The sequence below is a fragment of the Scyliorhinus canicula genome, chromosome 17 (genome assembly GCF_902713615.1).
Source record: "Scyliorhinus canicula chromosome 17, sScyCan1.1, whole genome shotgun sequence".
Lineage (NCBI taxonomy): Eukaryota > Metazoa > Chordata > Chondrichthyes > Carcharhiniformes > Scyliorhinidae > Scyliorhinus > Scyliorhinus canicula.
The window spans coordinates 85,629,812-85,652,070 of NC_052162.1; the positions used below are offsets into that span (position 1 = coordinate 85,629,812).

A 22,259-nucleotide genomic window follows, 5' to 3' on the forward strand; every position below is an offset into this window, starting at 1 on the left:
CTCGATGGCGGCGTGAAAAAGTTCTACTTCCTGCCCCAGTGTGGTCATATACAACGTACAGTAACATACGTTAACATATCATTAACGGGCTTGACCCAGTACCTTCCAGCCTCACCCCTCGCAGGTGGATGTGACGCCAGTGCGGTTCACTTGTGGTATTGAAAAGCGGGGTCTGGACGTCATGGCTGCTGAGGGAGAGACAGGAGGTCCCAAAAGTGTCAAAAACTGCAACAGTGGACTGACAGTTGTGTTGCCAGCTGGGCGGCACTGCCAGGGCCTGTGGGAGTAGCGGAGGGCAACCTGGAGATGGACTGTGGGGCCCGGGTGTCCGGGCACAGACCACCATTGCCACAGTTCGCAAGGCAGTTACCTGGCTGCGCACTCCGTTGACTGCCCACTGTGTCCGGTAAATGCGCAGAGCGCTAACCCCCTCCCCCCACCCAGGCCACCTGCCTCAGAATCCCCAGACCTCAGCCGACCTATCAATGGGATGGCATGGTCCAGCGAAGCCAGTGGCCCACCAGGTGCTGGCACCCCTCAATGCACCCATCCGAGGCGCTGCCCCACTGCAGGGGGATCAGGGGTATGTGCAGAGTGCACCCCAAACAGCGGACACATGCACTGTGGCCATTGGCACCCACCCTGGCACAGTGCCCCTCTCAGGGCAGATGCCCTACCAGTGGCACGATCAGCTTGGCCACCCTGTGGTACTACATGCCGTCACCAAGCCCTGCCTGCTCTCTGCATCCCTGCGCCTCTCCATCCTGCCCACAGACATGTCGGTATAACCAAAGCATCGCGCATAGGACCCACGGCCACCCCAACTACGGTCCAAACAGATGGCCACACCCTCGCCCAGCCCCCATCTGTCGGCATGCCACGCAGCATGGAGCTGGTCAGTGGCACACGATGACCGTCCCACCCCACAACCAGGTGCCAACCTGCTGGCGTGGTATTACATAACCCACCCAAGGAGGCACCCACAGTAAACCCCACAGGAGGGCACAGGACAGGGGCCGCAGAGCGAATAACTGGCATGAGTGGTAGCAGTCACCAGTACCTCTGCCAGCAGGGATGGGTGGTGGGTTTGGAGGCCCTCCGGTGCCAGGCACCGATGAGGCCAGGGGTATGGTGCAGAAGGCAAAGTGTCAAGGGGAAACGACTGGGGGTGGGGGTAGAATTAGGAGGGGGGGGAGGGGAGTGAGGGGACGACGACATGTGAGGACGGCGGCTGCAGTGCAGGCCTGGATCACCATGTAGCCAGTTGGACCTGGATGGTCACGGGAGTACTCACCATGATAACATGTCTTGTTTTTTAAAATAAATTTAGAGTACCAATTCATTTTTTTCCAATTAAGGGGCAATTTAGCATGGCCAATCCACCTACCCTGCACATCTTTGGGTTGTGGGGGTGGGGGCAGCAATGTGGCATAGTGGTTAGCCCAATTGCTTCACAGCTCCAAGGTCCCAGGTTCGATTTCCGGCTTGGGTCACTGTCTGTGTGGAGTCTGCACATCCTCCCCGTGTGTGCGTGGGTTTCCTCCGGGTGCTCCGCTTTCCTCCCACAGTCCAAATATGTGCAAGTTAGGTGTATTGGCCATGTTAAATTGCCCTTAGTGTCCAAAATTGCCATTAGTGTTGGGTGGGGATAGGGTGGAGTTGTGGATTGGGAGGGGATAGGGTGGAATTAGGGTTTGCTTTCCAAGATCCGGTGCATACTCGATGGGCCAAATGGCCTCCTTCTGCACTGTAAATTCTGTGGTCTATGGAAACCCACGCAAACACGGGGAGAATGTGTAAACTCCACATAGGCAGTGACCCAGAGCCGGGATCGAACCTGGGACCTCAGGGCCATGAGGCAGCAATGCTAACCACTGTGCCACTGTGCTGCCCTTCCATGCTAACATGTCTACCCTTTACCCCCTGCAGACAATGGATTACAGAGTTCAGCGATGAATGGTTGGCATCTGCCTGCCCATGGCAGCCCTTGAGGATGTACTGAGGCTGAACGAACTGGAGCTTCTCGGGCAGGACCCTGTAGAACAGGAGCCTGCCCCGGAGGAGCAGGGGCCAGGTGGTGAGGCTGGAGAGCTGGCCGTCGAGCAGGCCGAGGAGGAGGAGGTGGGAAGGGTGTGCCGCACCAGGCCTTGTGTACATCGGCATTGTCTGTCATTCAAGGACCTGCTGAACCGAGCGTGTTTCCGATGGCTACGGATGAGCAGGGAGACCATGTGGCATCCTGGAAACATGGGGGTATGGGAGAGAACACCTACTCCCGGTGGCTGCCAAGGTGATGGTCGGCCTGAACCTCTACACCACCGGGTCCTTCCAGGTGCCTAGTGGGGACCTGTCTGGGATCTCCCTGACCTCTGTACACAGGTGCATCCACACCAGCACGGATGCCTTATATGCCCAGGTGGCGCACTATATAAACCTCAATGCGGACCAAGCCCACCAAGTTGCCAGGGAAGTGGAATTCATCGCCATCGCTGGGTTGCCCAAGGCCAGGGGGTGATTGCTGGGACCTATGTCCCCCGACGAGCACCTTTGTTTGAGGCGGTACCCTTCACAAACTGGAAGGACTTCGGCTCCATGAACATGTGACCACTGGCTGCACATCATTATTGCCTGTGCCCAATAACCAGGCAGCGTGCATGCCGCATTCCACTGTCCGCCCAGGTGCTACCTGCATGCCTGCTGGCGATTCCATCGCACAGGTCCACAGATCTTCAGGGGAGGCCAGGGTGGGAATTGGGTCCAGTGCGGGGGCCTGGTTCTGGGGATGGTGAGTGGTGATGGATCACTCAACATCTCTGGCTCAGTCCCGTGCCGCCTTCGAGGGCGACTCCAGGGAGAAAGTCGGACTGTCCTGGGGGCCCTATCCCGTACTTTTCTCCAACACCCACACCCCACACCACCAACAACCACATTCCCCCTATCACACCCCCTTCGGACAGAGGACCAGGGCAGTTCGGAATGTCGTGAACAGGTGTTTATTGCGTTTCACAAATGTTTTGTGCCCTGGCCCCTAACGCTAACCTGTGTGCTTCACCTGTGCCAAATTAACTGGTGTCTGCCTTTCTAATCTTATGTGTCCTAATGTTCCATCTTGGTCGTCCCCCAGGAGGTGAATCAGATGTGAATGCGGCCTGCTGCGTATTCCACTCTGTGATCTGGGTACCCTTTGGCAGCCTTCCTCTGGAGCAACCGGGCCAAGGTGGGCTCATCAATCTTCCATCTGTCACAGGTGGTTCTGCCCGTTGCCCATCGGTTGCGCTAAGAACAGGTTGGAGGGGGGGGGGGATCAGAGGCCCTGCGGTGTTCCAGCACATCCCCTGCGGGAGTCACCGGCATGGCCCACCACCTCCTCCTCTGTCGGGGTGCCCAATGGACCCCGGGATACCTCTTGGAACATGGGTGCGGCCGAAGCGAGCTCCGGGGGATCTGCCAACACCTAGAGCGGCCAGTCCTGGAGGCCCGCTCCCTTATCGACCAGTGTCTCCATGCTTACGGCCATGGGGCACAGGGACTGGGCCATGTTCCCTCTGGGACTGTGTCACATCCCTCTGGGATGGCGCCAGGTCAGCCAGTGCCAAGTCAATGCTCTCGATGCCCACAGCCATGGCCCATTGTGACTGGGCCATGCTCTGGGTCGTTACAGCAATGTCCATGTGGCCCTGGTACGTAGCTGCCTGTGACCCTGTCTTATGCCTCAGCCACCACCAGCACTGTGTGCCCCAGGCCTTGGACATCCTGACCTATGGTTGTGAGCCTCGCACTCAATGCTTCCACCATGGACGCAACCCATTCAGTGTTGGCCTGGTTGGCACATGTTCTCGGCATCAACCGCTGCTCCTGCTTGTAGTCAGACTCCTCCAACTTCACCTGCAGGCGCTGGATGGTTGCTGACAACCCCTCCTGTAGTCCCCGACTCTGCGTCTGAATCTCCAGCATTGACAGGATCGGTCTGGACAACAGCTAGTCCCTGGGGACGGGTTGCCCTCCGACTGTCCGCCCCCTCAGGGTTCCTACCTCCACCTGATGTATGTCGTGCGCACCAGAGAGTGTCCCAGGTGCATCTTCACTAAAACTAAGGTGAGTGTCTCTGGGATGGTGGAGGGTGCTCGGGACAGCACTGACGGAAGGTCGGTATCATCCCCGGATAGCTGCCCCGGAGTGCTGCCGGGTTGCGGTTTTGGCGAGGGACCCCGAATGTTCATCTCCCCAGCACTTCATCGGCTGGTACGTTGTGTGTGTGTGTGGCTGTGGACAAGGGACGCCGGATGGTCTGTCTTGTCAGAATGTGGCCCTGTAAAGACAAAGTCAAGACGCATGGTGAGATTAAGAGTAGGCGTGGTATGGGGGGAGGATGATTCACATGGCATCGGGACATTGCAATTCATTGGCGGCTCACTTGGTTGTCCCATGCCGACGTCTGTCTCGGCGACTGCCCGCTCTCCCGCCCCACTGACCAGGTCCTCTGCTTCATGTCTGTGAGGAGCCTAAGGTCTGACAGGCCCCATTCAGTCTTCTCCCTCCGTTCCCGGCGGTTGTGGGCCGCCTTCTCCTCAGGGGTCAGATAATGCACAGTGTGAAACACTCGGATGCGGGCAGCACCAGGGGTCCTCGGCTAGTATCCTGTGTGGGCACGGCAACCAGCCATGGTGGGGTCTATGTGTGTTGACATGTGGTGCAGGGTGAGGTGCGGCTGGCTGCCAGCGGGTGGAGTTTGATCACCCTCGAGGCGGGTGGGGGCGCGTGCATGACGTGGGACAGGGGTGGTGATGGGAGCACGGAGGTGGTGACTCCTGCGTGCCGTCCTGAGGAGATCGTGCAGCTTCTGCCGGCACTGCTGGGCAGTCCTTGCATTGTGGCCCACAACACTCACCACCTCTGCCACCTCCGGCCAGGCCCGGTTGACCTCGGCGGAGGAGGCAGCCTTCTTCCCAACTCCAGGGAAGAGGGTGTCCAGCCTCTTCCCCACAGCATCGAGCAATATCTCCAGCTCTGCGATTGCGACCCTCAGGGGGCAGTCTCTGTGGTGCCATCGTCTTGGTTGGAATGAGAGTGTGTGGAGAGTGAAGTGCTTGTATGCAGTTCCAGCTTGTCAGGCTCTCCAGCACCAATCCCAACCCCAGCAACTCCGGTGATGGCGCAATTGCACTAGTTTTAAATGGCTCGATTGCTGGTCCATTTGCATGTCCTCAATTACTCTGGCAGTCACACCCCCATCGGGACCGCAGAACACCCCCCATTCTGTCCCGGCGTCAACACTTAGAGTGGGATTCTCCGTTTCTTAGACTAAGGGCCAGATTCTCTGATTCAGAGGCTAAGTAGGGAGGATTTGTGGCGTTTTATGTGGAAAAAGTCGGCGGCGCCCCCTCACCGATGCTGCGATCGGTGAGGACCTAGCAGCCGCACCACATAAAACACCCAAAATAAACGTATGGAGAATTGCCGGGTCCATGGCCACGCATGCACACAGCGGCAACCTGCAGCGGTCGCGCCTTACACCATGGCACCGGCCGTGCGTGGACCCGACCTGGCACATAGTGCCCCCTGGAGACCCCCGCCACTCGCTGGCCAACCCCCACTAGTACCCCCAGCCCTCGTGGAAGCCCCCCGGCCACAGCACGGCTCCTGCCCGACTGTGTCGACGCTGGACACAGTCACCACGCCAGGTTCCCGCACGGCTGGAACCACACATTGTGGGAGGGCCTTCAGGTGACGCCCTGAGGCCGTCCCAACAGCATGCGGCGCACAGCCGCGATGATGCCATTTGGAGGGAGCGGAGCATGCGAAAGCTGCGTAAAACAAGCGCCGTCCCTGATTTTGTCGTAAAAAGGGATTCTCCACCCGATCGCTGATTACGAAATCGTGGATGGGAAATAGAGAATCTCGCCCTAAGTATTGATGCAGAAGCAAAATTTGTGGACTTTCATAACAGCAAAATTGCCGGCAAACCTGCACCATTTCAGCAACTATGGATGGGTTAGTACCGGTGCGCCACGTGGAACACAATCGATTCCAATGAAAATCGGTGCGGGACTCGCCAGGTCAGTGATTGACACTCAGGAGGCTGACATGCTGCAGCTGCATATACACATTACAATCCCCACACACACTCATCCCAGCCAACAAGGTGGCACGGGTTGTGCTGGAGCGCACCCATACAGCTGATGGGTCGACTGGGGTCAGAGGATATCCGGGGGTGTGCCCTGGGGGGGTATACCCATACGACCTGTGGCCCTAAGTTCAAAGTGGACTGTTAGCGGTGTGCGCAGCTGCATGCCTGGTTTAGCTCACTGGGGCTGGTTTAGCTCACTGGGCTAAATCGCTGGCTTTTAAAGCAGACCAAGCAGGCCAGCAGCACGGTTCGATTCCCGTACCAGCCTCCCCGGACAGGCGCCGGAATGTGCCGACTAGTGGCTTTTCACAGTAACTTCATTGAAGCCTACTCGTGACAATAAGCGATTTTCATTTCATGCCTGCCTTGCCGACTGTGGCAATGGCACATGTTCGTCCACCCCGACCCCACAGCCCACCTCCTGGCCACCCCCCGCAATTACCCCTAGGCCCTAGTGAAGCCCCCTGGCCAGCGGAAAAACTGTCAGCAAACCATGGAGATGTTGGACAGTTTCCATACTCCCTCTCTCTCCCTCAGCAGCCACAACACCGGTTTCACGATTTTTAAAAGCACAAGTGAACCGCCAACGTAAACTCGGTCCATCGGAGGTGGAGCATAGTGGAGGCCCTGGAGAATACCAGGTCAGGCCAGCTAACGCATGCAAACGGTGTTTACTGTACGTGCGTTTTGGCCCACATTGATGTCACTGTCAAGGTGACGGAGAATTCTGATCTGACGTCAAGTCGCGCCCGCCGCGATTTTAGCGTCAGAATCTATTCTCTACCCAATCGCATTCCGCAATTTCAGCGTCAGACAACGGAGAATCCCCCCCTTAGTCTCTCAAACGGATAATCCCTCTCCACATTTTTAGAAGGATTTGAAGTTGTTGGGGGACCCAATCTGCACGGTCTTAAAATTAAAAGTCGCAATAAAACATACGCATAACAACCTCTTTAAAATATTTTAAACATTATCGAGAATGGATTGGCCGTTCACTGCAGCCTACTGACCTGCTTCTATTAAAACCGGAAGAGGTGATTCAAGGTACCTTCATTGCTTCTGAGGATAGGTCGGCAATCTGAAGCACGATGAGCTCATGTTTTTCAGTCTCTATTGACGTTCGCTGAGCGATGGTAGCATTTTTCTCTTTTTCTGTGAAGTAGGACATCATGCTTTAAGGCCAGGGTCAACTGTAAAAATAGGTTGTTGCCCGATTTCAGGAATCATGGGTAACTGAGCATTCATGTAACTGTCAGCGTCCAACACTGAGGGACCGGGCTTATCAACCGTCTTCTACCTGACTGAACCCTCAGGAATCAATATTTAAAAATAAAATGCCTGCAGCCTCTGCTTCCAAATTATTTTGACCTTATGGTCTGAATGCTTCAGACTGATCAATTTTATAGTTCAGCATCCACCAAGAAAGTGCTAATTTTTCAAGGCCGAAGGTGATCTTTCGATGGTCACTTCAGATTATATTTTTCAAATATCCTCTTTTGGTTGAACGTCTGTTTCTTGAGCCGTGTGCATTGTTAGTCATGAAATGGCTGTGCTCAGATGATCCGTTGTGCGCCCTGACAGCACACACAGGTCTGATGAGGCCCTCTGCAGGATATGTTTTGTCTTTCTTTGTTCCTCGTACAGAAGAAAATGCACTCAGATAGTCCAGCCTTCCCACTATTTGCAGAGGAGCTTTTTCCAGTTATGCCCCTCAACTCAATCAATCGCCTACTTTCCATCTTACTCACTGGTTTGTATGTTTCCCTCGCTTCACCTCACTGGTTTGCCATAGCTGCAGTGAGTATCGACAGGATGCACCAAAACAATCTGCTAAGTCTTCCTTAACACCCTCTACTTCCTAAAAAGATAAGGATAGCAAATGCATTGGAACACAAGTTCTCCTCCAAATCATGCACCATCCTGATATGGAATTATATGACCATTCCTTCACTGTCCTGTCACTCCTTTCCTTAACAGCACTGTATGTGCACATTCACTACACAGACTGTGACAGTTTAAGATGAAGGTTGTGGTTCAGGATTTTTTGTTCCTTCAAGGAAAATGGGCATTGCTGGCTGGACCAGCATTTATTGTCCATCCCTAATTGATAACAAAGAACAATGAAAAGTATAGCACGGGAACGGGCCCTTCGGCCCTCCAAGCCTGCGCTAACCATGCTACCCGTTGAACCTAAAACGTTCTGCACTCCGGGGTCTGTATCTCTGTATTCCCATTTTATTCATGTAATTGTTAGGACATCCCTTATAGGTCACTATTGTACCTCCTTCCACCACCTCCTCAGGCAGCGAGTTCCAGACACCCACTACTCTCTGTGTGATAAACTTCCCTCACACAGCTCCTCTAAACTTTGCCCCTCGCACCTTAAACTTATGTCCCCTAGTAATTGACTCTTCCACCCTGGGAAAAAGCTTCTGACTATCCACTCTGTCCATGCCTCTCATAATTTTGTAGACTTCTATCAGGTCGCCCCTCAACCTCCATTGTTCCAGTGAGAATAAATCAAATTTATCCAACCTCTCCTCATAACTAATGCCCTCCATATCAGGCAACATCCTGGTAAACCTCTTCTGTCACCTCTCCAAAGCCTCCGCATCCTCCTGGTAGTGTGGTGAGCAAAATTGAACACTATATTCCAAGTGTGGCTTAACTAAGGTTCTATACAGCTGCAGCATGACTTGCCAATTTTTATACTCAAATCTCCGGCCAATGAAGGCAAGCATGCCTTAAGCAAAGGAACATAATTTTAAGGTGATTGGAGGAAGGTATAGGGGAGATGTCAGAGGTAGGTTCTTTACACAGAGAGTGGTGGGTGTGTGGAATGCACTGCCAGCAGAGGTGGTGGAGTCAGAGTCATTGGGGACATTTAAGCGACTCTTGGACAGGCACATGGACAGCAGTAAATTGAAGGGGTGTAGGTTAGGTTGATCTTAGATTAGGATAATGGTCGGCACGGCATCGTGGGCTGAAGGGCCTGTACAGTGTTGTACTGTTCTATGTTCTATGTCGTATAACTTCTTGACTATCTTTTCCACCTGCGTTGCCACTTTCAGTGACCTGTGGACCTATACACCCAGATCCTCTGCCTATCAATACTCTTAAGGGTTCCACCATTTACTGTATATTTCTCATCTATATTAGACCTTCCAAAATGTATTACCTCACATTTGTCCGGATTAAACTCCATCTGCCAACTCTCTGCCCAAGTCTCCAACTGATCTATACCTGCTGTATCCTCTGACAGTCCTCATCACTATCTACAATTCCACCAACCTTTGTGTCGTCTGCAAATTTACTAATCAGACCAGATAATTTTCACCAAATCATTTATATATATACAAACAGCATAGGTTCCAGCACTAATCCCTGCAGAACACCACTAGTCACAGCCCTCCAATCAGGAAAGCACCCTTCCATTGCTACCCTCTGACTTCTATGAATGAGCCAGTTCTGTATCGACCTTGCCAGCTCACCTCTGATCCTGTGTGACTTCACCTTCTGTACGTCTACCATGAGGGACCTTGTCAAAGGCCTTACCGAAGTCCATGTAGACAACATTCACTGCACTATCTTCATCAATCATCTTTGTCACTTCCCTCGAAAAACTCAATCAAGTTAGTGGGACATTACCTCCCCTTCATAAAACCATGCTGCCTCTCGCTAATACGTCTATTTGCTTCCAAATGGGAGTAAATCCTATTGAAGAATCCTCTCCAATAATTTCCCTACCATTGATGTAAGGCTCACCGACCTGTAATTTCCTGGATATCCTTGCTAAATTTCATAAGCAAAGGAACAACATTGGCTACTCTCCAGTCCTCTGGGACCTCACCTGTAGTCAATGAGGATACAAAGGTTTCTGTCAAGGCTCCAGCAATTCCTCCCTTGCCTCTCTCAGTATTCTGGGGTACAACCCATCAGGCCCTGGGACTTATCTACATTCCTGTTTTTGAGATGCCAGAAAACTCCTTTTTGATCTCAATGTGACCCATCTACACTAGACTATCTATACACCTTTCCCCAGACTCATCATCCTCCAAGTCCTTCTCTTCGGTGAATACTGATGCAAAGTACTCATTCAGTACTCGCCCATTCCTCTGGTCCCATGCATAGGTCCCTCTCAGTCCTTGAGTGGACCAACCCTTTCCCTGGCTATCCTCTTGCTCTTTATATACCTGTAAAAGCCTTGGGATTTTCCCTTAATCCTGTTTGCCAATGACCTTTCGTGAGAAGGTGGTGGTGAGTTGCTTCTTGAACCGCTGCAGTCCCTGAGGTGTAGGACCCCTACATTGTTTTTAGGGAGGATTTCAAGGATTTTGACCCAGCGACAGTGAAGGACCACTATTTCTAAGTAGGATGGTGAGTGGCTTGGAGGAGAACTTCGAGGTGGTGATGTTCCGATGTATCTATTGACCTTGTCCTTCTAGACGGTAGTGGTCGTGGGTTTAGAAACGTGCCACCTAAGGAGCCTTGGTGAGTTGCTGCAGAGCATCGCTGTGTGCAACTCTTACTGATTCAGTCCGAAGGCTGTGAGTTCAAGTCTGTGGTGGCTCGAGCCAATGTAGTGAAAAAACCCAGTACAACAAAGGGGGTTTATTAATAGTAGGCAAAGGCAAATGTACCAGACACAGAGCAATGCTGGTAGGTGTTGCCTCATGAGCTCTGTGTCCACATTGCCCATGCTCCAGGGCTCCGTACTTTCCTCTCTATTGGTCAAGGTTTGCGTGCTCCTGCATGATTGGTCCTGAGCCAGTCACGTGGACCACAAAACCTGCCTCCTTAAAGGGGCCACGCTATCACATCTCCCCCCCCCCCCACCTTAAGTCCCTTCTCGTACATTACAAAGTAAGTGATGTACAAGTGCTATGTAGAAGGTCAAGAGGCATAAGGGAAAAGAGTTCATCACAGAGTCCGCGACCTTCCTCGCAGACCTCTTTAGTCCCACCAGGTACCCCAACCACTCCAAAGCAATCTCGTTGTACGCAGATGTTGACGATTCAGGACGCACCACCTCTCCTGTGGGCTGCTCCCTTGAACTGGTTGGAGGGCTGACTCTAAAATTCCCGGCACCCTCCTCAATGGAACAGCCACAGGAGCACCGCGCAGCCATTGTTGGACCCATCTGTTCTGGAATAGGCGTTGTCGTCCCCCACCTCCTCAAGTGGTTGACATATTCCACACAGTCTTGCCGTTGACATCGATCACATTTGAATATGGGTCCAGATTATGACATGATTTGACCGGCTAAACAGAGTGGGCCCTAAGCACAATTCTAAACTAGAACCAGGTCACCCACCTGGAATTACCTGTCACCGTTTTGTGGAGTATGTTGATTTTTCTGGGAGGCCGAATGTGCCTCCACCCGTCCGACAAATTTGGAAATAGCAAGTCCAAATGAGTTCTGAAGCATCAGCCCATAAGAAATTCAGCCAGCATGGCCCCCGTAATGGCATGGGGGTCTTGTTGCACGGCAATAGGAAGTTGCCCAGCCGAATGCACAATGGCGGTCTGATTGCTTCCTCGTTGCATTTTTAACGGTCTGTATGGCGCTATCCGCCAAACCTTTGGATGATGGGTGATGTGGAGCCGTTTTGATTTGCCAAATTCCTCTTGTCTGAACAAAATATTGGAATACGACTCCAAGAAAAAGGGGTATCATTATCAGACACAATGGCTTCTGGTAGGCCGCCGATCGATAATATCTGGTCTAAGACATCAACAGTAGCTGTCGAGTAATAACTTTCATCCCTTGTATGGATAGCCATTTGGAATGAGCGTCCACCAAGACAAGAAACATCCCTGCCCAAGAAAGGGCCTACATAGCCGATGTGTAGTCTGGTCCATGGACAACCTGGGCCATTCTCAGGGATGGAGATTTGCCGAAAGGAGGTAATGCTCATTGAGTCTGGCAGCGAATGTGTTGCTGTACCACTTCCTCAGTAGCTTTAACCCATTCCCAGCCACCAGAAATAACTGCAAGCCAGCATCTTTACCTTTGCTTTTTCCTGGATGGGCACTGTGTAATTCTTGTAAGAGAGTTCCCTTGCAGGGGGTGGAATGACGGCACGAGAGCCCCAAATATTTCTCCCCCCTCGCAGGAGAGTTCACCCTTGCGGGTTAACTGAGGTCTCAACTGTTGCGATTTCTCATGATGCATCATCTCTTTGCCTTGTAAATACGGACCTTGCTGGGTCCAATTTGCTGCGTGTGAGAACAATTGTCTTCCCCGGGTTCAAAATGAACTAAAAGGTTTGAAGACTTCAGAGCTTGTTTTACAAGCGGAAAGCTTCCTCTTGCTGCTCCTTCCATTAGCAAAGTTGCTGTTTCCTTAGTGACTGGTGTAGTTGCGTCAATGTTGCGGCCAGGTTTGCAATGAACCTGCCATAATAGTTCACCATTCCGATCAAGGATTTTCAGCTCAGCTACATTCCTGGTGCTGGGACCTCTCTCATAGCCTGTGACTTGTTTTCAAGTGGGTGTAGACCTTGGCATCCACTAAGAACGCCAAGTTTGTGCCTCTGTGGCCTGGAAGGTATATTTCTCACATTACAGGCAAGACACCAGCATCTCTGAACCTCTTTGATACCCCCACCTCAACACATTGCTCTTTGGTGTGATTTCAGTGGCTTAAACAGCATTTAGGTAGACCATCACCTTTGGGATACCCTGAAGGAGGTCTCTCCATGGTATGCTGGAAAATAGGGCAGGTCAAATTGGGCCTCACGGTAGCATGGTGGTTAGCATCAATGCTTCACAGCTCAGGGTCCAGGTTCGATTCCCGGCTGGGTCACTGTCTGTGTGGAGTCTGCACGTCCTCCCGTGTGTGCGTGGGTTTCCTCCGGGTGCTCCGGTTCCTCCCACAGTCCAAGATGTGCGGGTTAGGTGGATTGGCCATGCTAAATTGCCCGTAGTGTAAGGTTAATGGGGGATTGTTGGGTTACGGGTATACGGGTTACGTGGGTTAAGTAGGGGATCATTGCTCTGGCACAACATCGAGGGCCGAAGGGCCTGTTCTGTGCTGTACTGTTCTATGTTCTATGTTCTATGTCGAGGAAATGCTGAAAGGCTCATGTACTGAAATATACCCTATGTTGGCTGATTATGGTGAACTCCTTGTCTACTCCCAACTGCAGGTAGGCGTGGCTGAGGTCCAGCTTAGTGTAGGTGGAGCCTCCCGCCAGCTTGGCATAGAGGTCTTAGATTCAAAGGATCAGGTATTATCCAGATGGGAAGCCTGATTGTTTGTGAGCTTATAGTCCCCACATATTCTTCTTGATCGGCCTGGCTTCAGCATGAGGGAATATGGGGGCCGTCCACTCGGAAAATTGCACTGGTTTAATGATTCCCAGTTCCTCTTTAGAGCAGCTTCCACCATTTGTACAGGGCGTAGGGGACTGGTCTGGCCGTAAGAAAAAGTAGGTGCTGAGTCTGGATTACCATAAATTTTGGCCTTCATCATGACCTTGATCCGGCCAAACCCATTGAGAACATGTCCTCATATCTTCGCAGGAAGTCTTGGCAAAATGCTGTTTGAGATTTTAAAGATTTCCAGCCAATTTGGTTTAATTTGCTGCAACCAGTCCCTTCCCAGCAGCCTTGGTCTGTGGCCCCTCTGTGGCCAATCAAGGCAGCAGGGCCTCTTGACAGTAGGGGTGGTCCCAAGAATCTTCAGAATTTCACACCCGTGTAGGTTTACAGCTTGACCATTTAGCACCCCAATCAGGGTCAAAGCCCCTTCTCAAATGCAATCAAATGCCTGCCTCCCCACAACTGTAACTGATGCCCCGGTGTCAACCTCCATCTTCAAATGTTTTCATTCATGTGCAAAATTATGTCATTGGGGCTTCCTTATTTACTTTGATGACATTCAAAACAGTACATTTTGTGCTCTCCTTCAAAGTTCTTCTGCACTTGGTTCAGTGGTGTTGTGGATTGCTGCTGCTGTTTCTTTTGCGTCAGTGCTCTCCTGCCTCACGTGAGAACATGTCTGCATTTGGCCTCTTTGATTGCGACAGAAACAGACAAACTCGCGATAATGACAATCCGGTCATTGACATTTTAACTCACTCTTTGGGTGAGAATCAATGATTTCCGATTCTTGTCTGTCTTTGGAAGCTTTTTCCTTTCCTCTAAATCCCAATGTGCTGGCTTGAGACAATATATTGGACAATTCCATAGACAACTAATACAGGTACAGAGCAATGCTGGATATGTGTTGACTCTTTGAGGTTCACACTGCCTAGGCCCCTGCTGTCAGGGCCCTGCGCTTCTCTCTATTGGTCAGGGTTTGCGCGCTATCACTGTGATTCATAGAATTTACATTGCAGAGGAGGCCATTCGGCCCATCGAGTCTGCAGCGGCTCTTGGAAAGAGCACCCTACTTAAACCCACACCTCTACCCTATCCCTGTAACCCAGTAACCCCAGCTAACTTTTTTTGGGACGCTGTGCAATTTAGCATGGCCAATCCACCTAACCTGCACATCTTTGGACTGTGGAGGAAACCGGAGCACCCAGAGGAAACCCACGCAGACACGGGGAGAATGTGCAAACTCCGCACAGACTGTGACCCAGCCGGGAATCGAACCTGGGACCCTGGAGCTTTGAAGCAACTGTGCTAACTGTGCTGTCATTGGTCCTGAGCCGGTCAGGCCTTCCTCTGTTTCTCATTAGCGGGATGTAAATTGGTTTCACACTGGCCTCCACTGGGATTGCCAATCTGTATGGGCATGCAGCATTGGAAGATCCAACTGTATTAGTCCCTGTGCCACGTGCCAGTGAATAAAGGATAGGAGGATACAGCAGATCAATGCTTAGACTCCTGGATCACTGGGTCCATTTCTGTAGAAGGTGGGACCTGGTTGCACCTAAACCGGAATGGGAGTTTTGCTAGTGCTGTTGGAGGAGTGGGGTCAAAACTAATTTGTCAGGGGGGGTGAGATATGGAGTGAGGATAGAGTAAAGGGGCGATGCACAGACAAAAATAGAAGAAATACAAAGTCAGTTTGGAAGGCAGAGACATATAGACAGGTTAGGCACAAGTGTGGCAAGGCTGGATGGCATTTATTTTAATTCAAGGAGTTTTGAAAGTAAGGCAGGTGACAGGCCGTTCGACACAAAGTGGTGTTCTGCTAGGTCCCTTACTGTTTGTAGCGTACATTAATTATCTAGATGTGAATATAAGAGGTGTGACCAGTAAGTTCACAGATGACACAAAAATTGTTGGTGTGGTAAATATGAAGAAGGATGCCTTAGATCACAGGACGATATGGACGGCTGGTTAGATGGGCAGAAACAGTGGTAAATTGAATTTAACCCTGAAAAATGCACTTTGCGAGGGCTAACAAGTCAAGGGACTAATTATAATAGGCCCCCTAAGAAGTACAGAGGATCAGAGGGACCTTTCTGTGCATGTCTATAGGTCCTCAAAACAGCAGGATAGGTTGATAAGGTGGTTAAGAAGGCATATGGGATATTTGTCTTTATAGTCGAGGAATAGAAAACAAGGACATAGGAATTAGGAGCAGAAGTAGGTAAAATAGGCCATTCAATCAGATCATAGCTGATCTCTTCCTGGTCTCAAAGCCACCTCCCTACCTGTTCCCCATATCGCTTTAACCCATTTTAAAAAATCAGAAATACTCCCTCTTAAAACCATTTAATGATTGGGACTCCACCGCACTAGAGGCAGCGAGTTCCACAAGTTCACCATCCTCTGCGAGAGGTAGTACCTCCTCATCTCTGTTTTAAATCTACCGCCTCGCAACCTAGCATGGTAGCGCAGTGGTTAGCACTGATGCTTCACAGCTCCAGGGTCCCAGGTTTGATTCCTGGCTTGCGTCACTGCCTGTGTGGAATCTGCGCATTCTCCCTGTGTCTGCGTAGGGTTTCCTCCGGGAGTTTCCTCCCACAAGTCCCGAAAAACATACAGTTAGTGAAATGGGCTTCTGAATTCACCCTCCATGTACCCGAATAGGTGCCGAATGTGGCGACTAGGGCCTTCACAGTAACTAATTGCAGTGTTAATGTAAGCCTACTAGTGACAATAAAGATTATTATTATATCTGTGACCTCTTGTTCTAGATTGCCCCACAGGGGGAACATTTGGTCTACATTTACTTTATCAATCTCTTTTAGTATTTATCTACCTCGATCAGATCCCCTCTCATCCTTATAAACTCCAGCGAGTATAAGCCCCAACTGTTTAATCTCGCCTCATATGTAACCCCTTCTCCCCAGAATCACTCTGGTGTACCTCTTCTGAAATGCTCCAATGCCACCACATCTTTCCTCAAAACTAGACATAATCCTATAGATGTTGGTCTTACCAACACCCTATACAATTGCAACAATACGTCTCTAATTTTAATACTCCAGTCCTTCTGCAATAAACGCTAAGATTCCATTTGCCTCTTATTACATGCTGTATCTGCATACAGACTTTCTATGATTCATGAACAAAGACAACCCAGATCCCTCTGCCCAAGATGCATTTGAATCTGCTTTCCCCTGAAATATAATTTGCCTGACTTTTTTTTGCCAAAATGATAACCTCACACTCACCCACATTAAACTCCATCTGCCAAATTTTTTCTCCAACTCCTAGCCAATCTATATCCATCTGTAAAATCTGTATCTCCTCTTCACTGCCCCTTTCCCACCTATTTTAGTATCGTCCTCAATTTCACAATATTACATCCTTGCAGGACAGATTTATATAGATTGTAAACAGTTGAGGTCAAAGACTGACCCTTGTGGCACCCCACTCGTTACAGTTCGCCAGCCAGAGAAGGACCGATATAAACTGATCCTCTGCATTCTGTCAGTCAGCCAATCCTCAATCCAATCTAGTATTTTACCCCCAACCCCTGTGATCCTACCTTCTGGATCAATCTTTTATGCGGCATCTCGTCAAACGTCTTCTGCCCGTCTAAATATACCACATCCACAGGTTCCCATTATCTACCTTGCTGTTAGGTCCTCAAAGAACTCAAGCAAGTTTGTTAAGCATGACTTACCCTTCACAAAACCATGCTGACAATGGTGGACTGAACTTTGTCTTTCCAAAATGTTCAGTCTTTAATGCTTGATTCCAACAACTTCCTCCACCACAGAGCTCAAGCTAACCAATCTATAGTTTCTACTTTTGCCAATCTCCTGTTTTGAATAGGGCCATCAATCCACCAGGACCATTCCAGAATCCAGAGAATTTTGAATTTTTAAAAATTAGAGCACCCAATTATATTTTTCCAATTAGGATCAATTTAGTGTGGCCAATCCACTTACCCTGCACATCTTTGGGTTGTGGGGTGAAACCCATGTGGATAGGGAGAGAATGTGCAAACTCTGCACGGACAGTGACCCAGGCTCGAACCCGGTCCTCAGCGCCTGTAGGCAGCAGTGTTACCCCCAGGCCTGATCCCCACCATGGGCAAAATGCCACGGGCATCTTGGCACTGCCAGTCTGGCACCCTCACAGTGCCCTGGCATTGCCACATGGGCACCTTGAAAGGGCCAGGGTGGCACCCAGATGGTACTGCCAGCATGCCTGGTGGCAGTGCCATGGTGCCAGGCTGACATCAGCTTGTCCAGAGCCCAACCACCCAGAACACCTGGGAAGGAGTGGGGAGGAGTCTTCCCCCCTTCCTCTAAGTGCCAGTGTTCCTGGTCCACGTTGGTGGAAACCAGTTCGCTATGGGTCTCCCAGGTGCGGGGGTTAGATCCCATGCCTTGGGTAACTCCAGTGAGTGCACACTCAAGTGAGGATTGACTGCACACTTGAATATGTAAATCTGGATCCCAACCTATTGAGGGATCTAGGGCAGGATCCAGATTAGGACCTTGTGAGATCTATTGAAATCCGCGAGGTGTAACATGGCCATTAAATCTCGTGAGCAGCCTCTCACAAGATTTAAAGTCCTCATCGCGTCCTGAGTTGGTGCGATGGCGCCAGTAGATAGCGGTCCAAGACTTTTGAAAAATGAAATGAAATGAGAAATCGCTTATTGTCACGAGTAGGCTTCAATGAAGTTACTGTGAAAAAGCCCCTAGTCCGCCACATTCCGGCGCCTGTCCGGGGAGGCTGTACAGGAATCGAACCGTGCTGGCTTGGTCTGCTTTAAAGAGCCAGCGATTTACTTTTCTGATTTACAACGTAAAAACCTCGACCCCGCTATTTCAGTATGTCTGGCTGATCCAGTAATTGAGGTTTGTGATATTGGCGGCAGCCAAATTATTGTTGTAAATAGCTTGAAAGCAAGAGACCATCCTTCACCGACTAAATTGGTATTCATGGCATTCTTGTTGCTGTCTTCCCCACCATCAATTTGCAGAGGGTAGCCGTTGACCAGAAACTTAACTGGACCAGCTGTATAAATGGTGGTTGCTGGAGCAGGTCAAGGAATTCTGTGCTGAACAGCTCATCTCCTGACACTCCAAAGCCTTTCCACAAGTCAGCCTGCAAGGAAACATCTCCATTTTGCCTGGAGAGTGCAGGACAAGAACACTCAAAAATCTTGATACCATCCAGGGCAAGGCAGCCTTGGCATGACTGGAACCCTATCCACCATGTTATACATTCTTTCCCTTCCCCACTACCACCCTCGACAAGGGTGCAATGCAGCAACAGACCAAACCTCCTTTGAGAGCGAACCCTGCGACCCCTACCCAATAGAACAAAGAGCAAATGAGAACACCACCACCTGCAAGCCCCCCTCCAAACCCTGCACCATTCTGATTTGGAATTATATCACCGTTCCTTCACTGTCACTGGATCGTACCCTGGAACTCACTCCGTACCAGCACAGTGGGTGTGCCGACATTCCACGGACTGCTTCAATTCAAGAAGGGGCTCACCACTATCGTTTCCAGCATGTAAGGATGCGCAATAAATACTGGCCTTGCCAACCATGCTGACTTCTCTTGAATGAATCAAGGGCTAGTTAAACTGCAGGTTAACCTGAATGTGATTGATTGAATGGGTTTCGATTGCCTGCTTCTGATGCTTGTGTAATCCCAGTGTGGAAGCAGCAGGTGGCGCTGTTTCACTGGAATCCCAGTCCCTTAAATGGAGGTTCTTCTGTCCATGTGGAGTTCACTGTGTATTTAGACTGAACCTGTGAATTATTATCTGATTTTTCACGCAGATTGGGGGTTCTCTCAGCTGGGAAGATCAGTGGGCAATCCGGTGAGCAACAGCCCTTGAAAGCCTCGTTTTGTTTCAGAAGTCTGGTGCACCACATTTATACAGGGGCAGGTTGTGGGGTGCAATCCTCCACCTCCCTTATCCTGATTTTATGAGTCTATAAGTCCACAGAAACCAGCACACGGACACTAAGCTTAAAACAGACAAGTTGAAAGGAGATTTAGGTTATGAGGTTTTTGATTGAGTGCAGTTAGGGGAGGGATTCGCGCGCCAGAATTTTGATCCACGACAATGAAGGAACAGCAATAGCCAGGTCAGGATGGTGTGTGACTGAGATGGAAGTTGTCAGTGTTCCCCCATTGCCTGCGCCCTAGTTTGTCCTTGATGGTGGTAGAGTTTGCAAAACAGCTGCCGATCAAAAGCCTTGATGAGTTGCCGCAGTGCATCTTAATCATAACTGGCCTACACTAGCTGTAGCCACAAGTGTGTCAGTGATGAAAGGAAATGAAAATCGCTATTGTCACAAGTAGGCTTCAAATGAAGTTACTTGTGAAAAGCCCCTAGTCCGCCACATTCCAGCACCTGTTCAGGGAGGCTGGTACAGGAATTGAACCGTGTTGCTGGCCTGCCTTGGTCTACATTCAAAGCCAGCGATTTAGCCCTGTGCTAAACATCCCCTAATGGAGGGAGCGAAGGTTTAAAGTTGAGTGGGTTCCAATCAGTCTATCACGGTAGCACAGTGGTTAGTAATGTGGCTCCACAGCGCCAGGGTCCCAGGTTTCGATTCCCCGGCTTGGGTCACTATCTGCGCACGTTCGCCGCGTGTCTACGTGCGTTTCCTCCGGGCGCTCTGGTTTCCTCCCACTCGTCCCAAAAGACATGCTGTTATGTAATTTGGACATTCCGAATTTTCCCTTTGTGTATTGAACAGACGCCGGATGTGCCGACCAGGGGCTTTTCACAGTAACTTCATTGCAATGTTAATGTAAGCCTATCTGTGGCAGTAAAGATTGTTTATTATCATTAAAAGGTGCCGAGCTTTGCTCGTTTTGTTTGAGCTGTACTCATTCAGACAAGTACAGAGCATTCCCTCACATTCTGGTTTAGCGCACTGATGGGAGAAAAGGCCCTGGGGAGTCGAGAAGTGAGGGACTCCACCACAGATTACCAAGCCTGTGAACTGCTCATGTGCTCACAGTATCTATGTGGCTGATCCAGTTAAGCTTTAGGTTGATTGGGTCTCTACGTTGTGGGTGCTGGAGAGATTCAGTGATGGTAATGCCATTGAATGTGAAGGGGAGGTGGCTAGACTCTCATTTGTTATATCAAGCATGGTGCTTTATTCCAAGGCCTCGTTTGCAGCGCAAAGGAAGCCACTGATTTTGTGTGAAGCCTGTCACACAGTTACATTGTAATTGAACTAGGAGGCTCAGATTCAGCTCAGGCTGCATTAATTTTAACATTAACATTGACCAGACACTGGGAAAAATCCTTGTTTGTTTTCCTGGATGGTACCATGGGTTCAGTTCCACCTGCAAAGACCGATGGGGCTTCAATTCGACATCTCCTCTGAGCGAGCCCTCTCAGTGATGCACTGAGTGGAGGTGCCGGGGAACGGAGGTGCCGGGGAGCGGAGGTGCCGGGGAGCGGAGGAGCCGGGGAGTGGAGGTGCCGGGGAGCAGAGGTGCCGGGAAGTGGGGGGTGCCGGGGAGCAGAGGTGCCGGGGAGCGGAGGAGGCCGGGGAGTGGAGGTGCCGGGGAGCGGAGGAGCCGGGGAGTGGAGGTGCCGGGGAGCAGAGGTGCCGGAAGTTTGGGGTGCCGCTCGGTACGCAGGAAGAATACAAGTTTCCAGTACAGCCGGGAGGCTGCCACATGGACATTATGGGCGGGATTCCTCTGGACCCCCTGCCGGGTCGGAGAATCGGCGGGGGGGATGTAGTGAATCCCGCCCCTGCCGGTTGCCCAATTCTCCGGCACCGGTTTTTGGCGGGAGCGGGAATCGCGCCGCGCTGGTTGGCGGCTGCTGGCAGCAGCACCCCCCCCCCCCCCGGCGATTTTTCCGGCCCACGATGGGCCGCTGTGGCTGCCTGTTTTCCGGCGGGTCCCACCGACATAAATCACAACCATGGCGGGACCTGACCTCCACGGGTGGCCTGCAGAGACCTCCAGGGGGGGCGCGGGGGGATCTGGCCTGTTGCCATGGGGGCACTCTTTCCCTCCGCACCAGCCGGTTGTAACGGTCCCGCCATGGAGAAGAACCCCCTGCGCATGCACTGGGATGACGCCCAGCACACGCTGGCACTCTCACGCATACACCAAATCGCGCCGGCCGGCGGAGGCTCTTCGGCACCAGTTGGCGAGGCGCCGAAGCCCTTCCGCGACGGCTGGCGCTGCAACCAAACTCTCTGCCGCTGGCCTAGCCCCTGAAGGTGCAGAGGATTCCGCACCTTTGGGGCGGCCCGATGCCGAAGTGGTTCATGCCCTGGCGGTTCACGGACCCTATATGTTCCGCATAAGCACTTGATCCCTAGCTGACGGGTGAGCAGACGGAAGATTGGTATTAATTGGTGATTATTGATTTCTCGTTGGTCTTAATTGGTGATTATTGATTCTCGTTGGTTTTAATTGGTGATTATTGATTTCTCTTTGGTCCTAATTGGTGATTATTGATTTCTCGCCATGCGATAGCGACGGGATTCCGGACCTCGCCAATGGGAGCAGGCCAGTTGGGTTGGAACCCGATCGGCACCCACCGTGGTTCCCGAGTTCAGCCCTCTCCCTCTATCTAAATGCCCTGCTCATTTCTGCGCACGTCGCAGTGTGGCCGGTAGATCGCGCCCTAACGCTCATTCCGGGTGGGGTTGGCTGTGAGTTTCTCCCTGGCTCTGTCCGCGAGTTCCCCACCACTACCTAACCACATTTAGTCAATTGTGTGGGCCGTGGGGAGGCCCTTTCCAGGCTAGCCCGCACTT

General features: G+C 51.2%; 1 long non-coding RNA gene across 2 annotated transcripts in view; it reads right to left on the reverse strand.

The window, feature by feature from the left end:
- LOC119951283 overlaps positions 1-7,623 on the reverse strand; it is a 284,359-nt gene extending 276,736 nt beyond the window's left edge. For both annotated transcript variants that reach the window (XR_005457580.1, XR_005457579.1), the window contains exon 1: positions 7,138-7,623. This is a non-coding gene — a long non-coding RNA (uncharacterized LOC119951283). The remainder of the gene's footprint in view (positions 1-7,137) is intronic.
- Positions 7,624-22,259: the final 14,636 nt, after the last annotated feature.